General features: G+C 36.5%; 2 long non-coding RNA genes across 2 annotated transcripts; both read right to left on the reverse strand.

The window, feature by feature from the left end:
- Positions 1-3574: 3574 nt before the first annotated feature.
- Positions 3575-4900, reverse strand: LOC131241710 (uncharacterized). Its single transcript, XR_009169325.1, has 3 exons — positions 4812-4900; positions 4379-4537; positions 3575-4086 (listed from the first exon to the last, which is right to left on the reverse strand). It is a non-coding gene; the product is annotated as an uncharacterized LOC131241710 (long non-coding RNA).
- A 52-nt stretch (positions 4901-4952) lies between these two features.
- On the reverse strand, positions 4953-7916 carry LOC131241814 (uncharacterized). The gene is made up of 3 exons (XR_009169434.1): positions 7540-7916; positions 5947-6067; positions 4953-5184 (listed from the first exon to the last, which is right to left on the reverse strand). It is a non-coding gene; the product is annotated as an uncharacterized LOC131241814 (long non-coding RNA).
- Between the last annotated feature and the right edge of the window lie 911 nt (positions 7917-8827).

Here is an 8827-nt window from a genome sequence, read left to right on the forward strand (position 1 = left end):
TTTCTCCAGCAATACGAGACCTTTAAAGAAAATATAAGGATGGTCAATTTAGGCTCATATGGTTCAAGGGATGATCAATAAAGGGTTTACCAATTGTGTTTAAGATCATCTAGAGGTTTATGTTGTTTTGGGTCCAGGGTTAGGGTCACCAAGGCACCTCATATACATTTTTTTTGCTCTTTGATGCTCCACCTTCATTGGTGTCTTCAGACTTCATCTTCTAAGGGCTCAACCAACTACATGACACAAGGACTCACGTGATTGACAAATATGATGCATAAATCAGTGCACTAACAGATTGTATTGTTTAACTGCCCCAATACAACTAGCAGTACTACAACTTATAGTGCTCTAAGAGCATTGGAGCATCTCTCAAATTAAAAACTCTAAAAAAATGTTGTGATATCTTCATAATAATTATATACGAGTTTATTGTGGTATTTTTCTAAAAAGGCTTCCCTCTCTATAGGAACTCTACCTCTTTCCCTACCCCCATTTAACATTTCAATTTCTTTCTTTTTCTTTTTCCCTTAAATTTTTTTTAATGAAATTTTTTATTTTTAATGCCACCTATATACCTAAGTGGAAATGACTTTATTGTTGTTCAAAACCCTTAGCATTACCCATGATACATAGGTTTGAAACAAAGAAAGCAATAACAAGCCCTCTGATGTGATGCGTTCTTTGTTTGTATTTTGAAAGACTGGGAGTACTGTTATGTTGGGTATGCTAGGATTGAACTTGCAGAAAAAAAGGATTTTATTACCATGTTGTCCCCTGTTTTGTTAGTCCATATCCATCATCCAACACATTTTCTGTTTATAAAATAATTTCTTCAAGTTAATTTTTATTTTTTATTTTTGCTTTCAAATTCAAGGCACTCTGTGCTAGCTGAATTCGTAACCTATTGCAGGCCCTTCTAGAAGGCAATTGGTATTGCCCATATTGCATATGTGCATTTTGTAGAAGATAGAACCTGAGAATCTTTTACGTTACTCAAATGTATTCAATGCAGGCGCATATGTAAGTAAATCTACTAACATTGATGCCTCAATTGGGTGCAGATGTGCATTCTGTATGAGGGCTAAGTAGGTAGAAAATAGAACCCGAGAATCTTTTACGTTACTTAAATGTATTCAATGCAGGTGCAGATGTAAGTAAATCTACTAACATTGATGCCTCAATTAGTTTCAGATCCTTTCAGCCTTAAACTTTCCCTTTGTTTAATTGTTCAATTATAATGTTACTGCAACTCATAGGGAATGTGCTTTGGGGACATGATTTTCTCATGATGGGCTCCAAATCTTTATATTTTTGTGGGAAATATTGCAAGAAGGTATTCCTTTGTTTGCTTAATGCTTTCTTTTTGAGGTGTAGGTGATCATGGGGGTACCTTTAATTCATCATCTTTAGGTTTGGATGCTTTCCCTCACTAGCATCATTCCAACACTCTCTCTGATGCCAATATGGGTTTCGCTAAATGTGCTTTTTCTACCAAGGTATCCCGTATCGGTATCGGTTGGCGTAATGGTGCCCTCCGATACCGATATGGATACGGGGGCGTAACGGCTCATAATGGCGTAATTTATTTATTTTTTGCCAAAAACATATGAAAAAATATGGATTAAATCTGGAATAGTCTAAGCATTTTAAATATGCATTCATTTATAAATTGGAACATGTTTATAGTGGTATAACAGTTCACTCTTTGCTGAGAAGTTGTATCGGACTGTCTGATGAATTTACGAACTAGATAACCTTAATTTGACTACAAAATTCATATATTTAATTTTCTATCTATCTACTATCAATGATAGATATATTAGAATGAATGTAATATGAAAATATCTTACATTAGGTGTTTGCAATTATTTTTGAGGAATTTCTCGAACATACCTGTGGATGTGACTGTGATTCTTGTCTATGACTTGTCATCCTGAAGTCAAGAATATTTTTTTTTTTTAAAAAATTAGTAGTGTCTAATATACTCCCTTGCAACTTGATTAGGGATTACTTGATTGGATGTCAGGGGAGCTATTGTAAATACAAGTTCGACAGTGTCAAGTGTGTACTTGGATTTTTGCAATAATATTGCTGTGAGCTATCTGCTGTAAATACTTACCTTAATACAATATATACTTACAATCACAAGTCACCACCCAAATGAAAATCTTCTTTTTTGTGGTTGTTCGACCTCTACATCATCATCATCATCATCGTCATTATCATGTTGAGGCTGTCCAATAGGTGTAGGTGCTGCATATCCATGATATCAAGTGCCAGAAGGAAATACTAGATCAACGAAACTAGAGGATGATTGATCATGACTAGGCATAGGCAACAACTCCGATGATGAGTAAGGATATCCACTAGTGCCCATTGAATAGCCATACTGGTGCCCGTACTCAGACTGTTGAGAATCTTGAGATTGAGAGTACGTCTGCTGTGATGAGTAACTTGGATTTGGTTCTGGATATCTATAATCATATGGATATTGATCGGGAGGACTACTCCAATATGAATGCGATGGTACAGGCTCAATATAACCAACATAATCATAATCCAATTGACCATAAGAATATCTATCATGATAACCATGACCATGAGCCTACTAATGTTCCGGACCTCCCGGACCCGGTGCACCACTAAACGTATCCTCCTCCTGTTGGCTGTATCGTGACTCGGTACACTCATAAGTTCGACCTCATGTATTACCTCATCGATCAGCCTCGCGATCTGTAGACGGCTTTATAGGGTGCTGAGCAACACTAGAAGTGCTAGCGCCAGGGGCAGAGGGGTCATCATCACCAACATCCGACACGGTCACGCTACCACTTCTTATATTCTTTTCTTGATCTTGAGCCGTACCCGTAATTAGCATAAACGCTGCCCCTCTTACTGAGTCCAACACATCTGCACAACTCTCTTATTGTGCTCTACGTATTTCTGGGTCATCAATTTTCAATTCTTCACCATCCTCTTCAATTTGCTTTTCCCTTGTTTCCAACCAAGGTAGAAGCGAGTTATCCTCATCATAAATATTGTCCATGTTTATTGGATAGTAGTCCGCGTCATTGACGGCCGTAATGCTCTTATGATGTCGTCGTATTCTTAGTTTTATATTGTAATGTATGAAGACAAGTCTATCTAATGTCCTAGTCTGCAATCTATTCCTATTCTTTGAATGAACACTACCAGAAAAATGGGCAAAAGCTACGAATTTAATTTGTAGCCATAGACTTATGGCTACAGATTAAATCCGTAGCACGACCATCGTCGTAGGTGCCAAGCCAATAGGTCTAAAACCTATGGCTACGGATTTAATCCGTAGCCATAGTTGAAAATTGCTACGGATATAATCCATAGCAAATATTTTTGTACCAAAAGCACCTACAGCTACGGATATTATTGGTAGCTAAAAGTAGTGGTGGATTCGTAGCAATATGCCGAATTTTATAACAGCTACGGTTAATATCCGTAGCTATACCCCACATTAAAAAAAATTATAATCATTCATTCATTCATTCAATTACCACCTGCATAATCATTCATTCATTCAGTCAATTACAATCATTCATTCATTCAATTACAATCACATGGTCTCATTTGATGGATCTAAGTCAAAAGATTCTGGAAAAGGAAATGCAAGATTCTGGTGTTGGGGATACCTATGATGATTCCTATGCTACTACTGTTCAACAAAATCACATGGTCTCATTTGATGGATCTGAGTCGAAAGATCCTACAGTAATCAATCAGTTTCTGGAGCTGGCAGATCTTTCAGTGGAAGATGAAGCTTCATGTACTAATGGTGAAGAGTTACAAGACCATTCAACAATAGTGAACCAAGAACCATTCTCTGGCCTCATATAGCTACCTCAGATTGAAGCAAGGCAAGAGAAACACTTTCATTTCAGTTGCAGATGACTTCCATGGCCAGCTGGTGAGTAGTCTTGTTCTGCAGCTTTGCAACTTCATCCATGGCTTCATATGTGTCTTTATCAGCAAAAAGCTTTAGATTAAATCGTGCCGGTGCCTTTGCTATGCCCTCCCACTTCTCAACTGTCTCTTTCAGTTTGTCAAAGCCTTGCATAGGACAAGAAGAAACTTAATGTATGCTTACTTTGCTAGTATAGAACCATTCGGATTTTCTATTAGATGCCCCATGAATGATATGTAGATGAAAATGGGGCAAAACCAAGCATTAAGACACTACTGATATAAATTTTTTTTTTGTGGTAATGTTATTTTAAAAATGATTAGACATTCACTAAATTTCAGATCCCAAAACCCATGAAATAATTCAAGTTGTAAGTATGGCTAACAGAAATTCAGATGTTGTAAATAACATGACCCAAATACAAACTTGGGTACTCACCAGGCAGGTTGTGAAATCGCTGAAAGATTCTCCCTGTTGGCATTTGCGCCTCCAGTTGTAGAACAATGGCTCCAAAACCTTTTCTAGATCATAAATCTTCACCTTATTCATGAAACATTTTGCTAGTGAGGTTTGGTTAGGCGTTCCCTCGAGCCAAACCTGTTTGAAACATGCAAAAGTACCCCATTATTCATCCTTCTAAAATAAGTCCTATTTTAAGGATTTGTAAGAGACATCCTGTAATGGATCTTTAGAAGGACATTTCAGTGTTCCTGCTTGTTTGGGTTTTTTCCCCATTTTTGGGGGTGGATAGGACGTGTCGTGCTCAAATCACCATTTTGGCAACTACATGGTACCTATCCTTGTAAAAGAATATAACTCATCTATGATACATTTGTTTCTAGGGTTTCGACAAAATCAGCATGTGAAATACCTAGTACATATTGGGTCCATCGCTAACCAGTCCAAGCTCAGCCATATAAGGTTTGACACAACCATTAGGGCATCCAGTTACCCTTATTAGGCCAACCTGTAACAACAAAACACCATTTTCAAGTGTCTGGGTGACCCCATGGAAAAACAGGTTTGATGCATATTTTCTGTTCAATTTTGAATTACACACAAAAAAAGGAAAAAAAAAACGTGCATGAGTATATAGCTTTATGGCTTGCCTTATCAAATACAACTCGAACCCGCTTGAGAATGTCAGGAATTCCACGCTCTGCTTCTGCTATTGCCAGAGGGCATAACAGTAGTACGGGACATGCCATTGTAGTTATATTGAGTGGATCCACATACCTAGGATTCTGTTCACATAAAAGCTAGTCAAGATCTGCTATGAATACAAGACATTTGCAACAAGTAAACAAGTAACGGGAGCTGCAAACTCTCAAATTCTCACTCAAACTTGTAAATTTTTCATCAGAAATTCTGAAAGGAATGAATTTACAAAATTTTCATCTATCCATCCTCTATTCATTATCCTGATTAGTTTCATTCTCTTCATTTTGTTTAATGTTCTAATGAAATGTTCTAATGTTGCCACAGTATGTACCCTTATTAGCTTGATTGCAGCTTTCTTTTCAAGATAACATCACTACTAACAAAACTATAAGGCTAAGATTCATATCAACAGGAGAGACTTGAAAAAGTAAAACAGAAAACGTTGCACGCCCATGGCGGGATGTGCTCTCCCCTCATTCCTGCAGGACCTACTATTTCCTCCCAGCCCAACTATTACATGCATGGCCAAATGGACAAGAAAGAAAAGTAGGTGATTAGGGGTCAATTGTTAGGAAAGTAGGTAGTAAGTTGTTGCACACTCCTTAGCAGATTTCAACTTCCATCATGAAAGGATTATGTAAGAAAACAAAGAAAGAAAGAAAAAAAAGGAAGTAATGAAATCTTGTTTCAGAATCAAGCTAGGAAAACTAAATGTACAAATAGATGAACAGATCCAGAAACATACATGCTTCAACAACAAAATAAAAATAAAAATAAAAATAAAAACTTAAATCAACATGACTTAAAACCTGAATCAACATGACAAAAACTTGACATTTAAAAACCTGTCTTTCCAATGCACAAGAAATAAAGCATCTCCTGAAGAAACTGAGTTCTGTTAATTTGATTTGTCTTGACCTTTATGTCCATCTGAAATGCAGTGATGTCATTCTCATTACCAGCAACCTATAATGCTAAAATCATAGGTTACAATTTGCATGTTTTGTTTACAAAGTTAGACTTTAAGCAGTCCTCTTTGAGTTATATGCCAGCAACCTGGATTGTATGTGACAGTGGGACTCTCGGCCATACTATTTTGCAGCTGGCGTTCTAGTTTCTTTCATGGCCCCATATCCTGTCGTTATTTATTTTTTAATCAGGTGGGGTTGCAGACTTGCACGCCAAATGTTTTCATGGTTTTCCCCCAGCCAGATCATTCTTAAGAATAGCCACATGAAAGGGCCATCTGTAGCCCATGTTCATGATTCTCACCTGCAAATCCTCATGTAATCTAACTAGCAATTCTGGAATGCTGCATTCAACAAAAAATAAAAGCTTCACAAAGCTATAATGGAATCCCCAATTGACCAAGTGGGTCAACAAGTCCTGAAGAAGCATGCACCACAAACTGTAATCACACTACAAAAATCAAATTTCGATAGTAACCTTTGCATGTGCCTTGCAGCCAACCAGGGATTTGGTGACCTTTCATGGTACAAGCGGCCAACCAATAATAGGAACTGTTGATACGGTGGAGTCAAGCTAAAGGTCAAGATCATGTTAGAAAATTTTGACCATCCAGTTTGAGTATCACTAAGGGAATGCAGCTGTTTGCTGCTCTCCTCTCCAGATCAATAGCCCATTGATGGCAGGGCCCTCATTCATGATTCCATAGACGTTCCAGATCATGGAGCAAAATTTGACCTCCCAGATCCTTTTAAAAGAAAAGGTTTAGCAAACCAATTAACTCCTCTAAATTCAGGTGTGTGGAAGTGGTGCATTACCTGAATGGTTAGATTAAATTACTCAGAGAAATGTGCATGTTAACATGGTTATTATATAATACTCAGCCCAAATTGCTGGTATTTGTAGATTCAGAACTATTACTTTACTACTAAATAGTCTATGATCTAATATAAAAGAAATGATCAAATGGGAATGACAACTCACAATTATAATCAAAGCCTAGAGTTCTATGATTCCGACTTTATTGAATTGACTTATTACAAATTTGATTGAATTGAGAATCCAAACACAACCAAAATGTACATGAAAACACAATATGCATCAAAGAATGACATTGGAGCCCTAAAGATGCACATATGCATTTTGTTAAATAGCAATGTCGGCATCTTATAACCAGCTATTGCTTGAATCAAAACCCTTACAAGGGCACAATGAGAGAGTATTATGTCTTAGCTCTTACAAGGGTCATCATGTGTCTCACATATGGTTACACAATTTTGTTGGAAGGAAAGAAAGGAAAAAGAAAAAGAAAAAGAAAAAAAAATTAAAGAAAAAAAAAGAAAAAAAAAAGAAAAAAAGAAAAGGTAAGATAGAAACAGAGAAAAGTTCATCTCTTGAAATTACTTCTATCCAAATAGATTCCCACAAATAAAAATGCATCAATATTATAAATAGAAAGTGCATCTGAGTACCTCTTATTTGACATTATTAGGGTGATCGATATACTCCCTATCATCCCGGTCCTTGGGCTGCAAACAGAAAGACGACGTATCATAAGACAACTATAGCAAAAGCACTGAATTGAAGGAAATCACACCTCATGGCTAAGATCTTGAGCTCAAACCTTTTTGGCATTAACATCTTTGATTTTTCGAGGAGGAAGAATATCCCAATTAGTGGACATGTCCCCAATGGTTCTTTAGAAGAAATAAAAAAGAGACTATCCAACACAAGTTCATTACTTAGCAGTACATGACATGATAGACACGTCATGGAAACCTATTGCATCCAAAGCTACTCGAATTGCTGCAACACAGATATCCAAAATGTCACTGTAGGGGCTGACAACATCTACACCTACTCAAGCCTAGTTGAAGCCAAGACATAATAACAGATGGGGAGAAAATCAATGTAAGATCATGTCATAAAAACTGTTTACACAACTTTTGTTATTACCTGTGCAACATCCAGTTGTGGCCATTATTAATCCTGTTATAATACAAAGTAGCCAATGAGTAACAATGTTAATGGAATCTTTGATTCTTTCTCAATATTCAAAATCAAGTTGTAAAAATACTTAAGGCTATTGAATTATATCGTCTAGGAGATAAACTAGAAATTGGTGGCTTGCTTTTGATAAAGTAATAAGTAACAATTTCCAGGATGATCAGAATTCACAAGAAAGGTTCAAATACAACCTAGAAAGATTCATATTCATCAAAGCATCATATACCAAGTCAACTGCTGATCTTTTGGAAGTGCCATAGAACTTTGCGTATCTCCTACATGAATAAAAAAAGAAGAAAGAAAATGCTAAGAGAAAGCTCATTAACAAAGACTTCCAAGAACAAATGGTAGTAATCCAGTCTTCATTTACAAATTAATTTGGTTTGCCAATATAATAGTAATATTTTCATTATTGAAGCAGTTTGAAAGATCAGAACAAAGATTTGTCAAGAAAACCAAATAGGAATTACTGGACAGATGAGACTCCACTTAGAAAACCTCAAAATGATGAAATAACAGAGTTTGATAGAACATGGAGCAAACTCTTGAGATTTTTGAGAAAAAAATTCTTTTTCTTTCTCTTCATCTTCATTAGCTATAATAGGTTTTAGGAGAATCCCATTTGGGTGTTTGCATTTTTTATGAGTTTTTGGTGAGAATGAGCCTGCAGCTGCAACAGTGGTAAAAAGAGATGCTTAAGGATATTTAATAGATGGTCGGGATTGTCCTATCAAGGTAATTCTTGGTTAGTAA

Source organism: Magnolia sinica, chromosome 1 (assembly GCF_029962835.1).
Source record: "Magnolia sinica isolate HGM2019 chromosome 1, MsV1, whole genome shotgun sequence".
Classification (NCBI taxonomy): domain Eukaryota; kingdom Viridiplantae; phylum Streptophyta; class Magnoliopsida; order Magnoliales; family Magnoliaceae; genus Magnolia; species Magnolia sinica.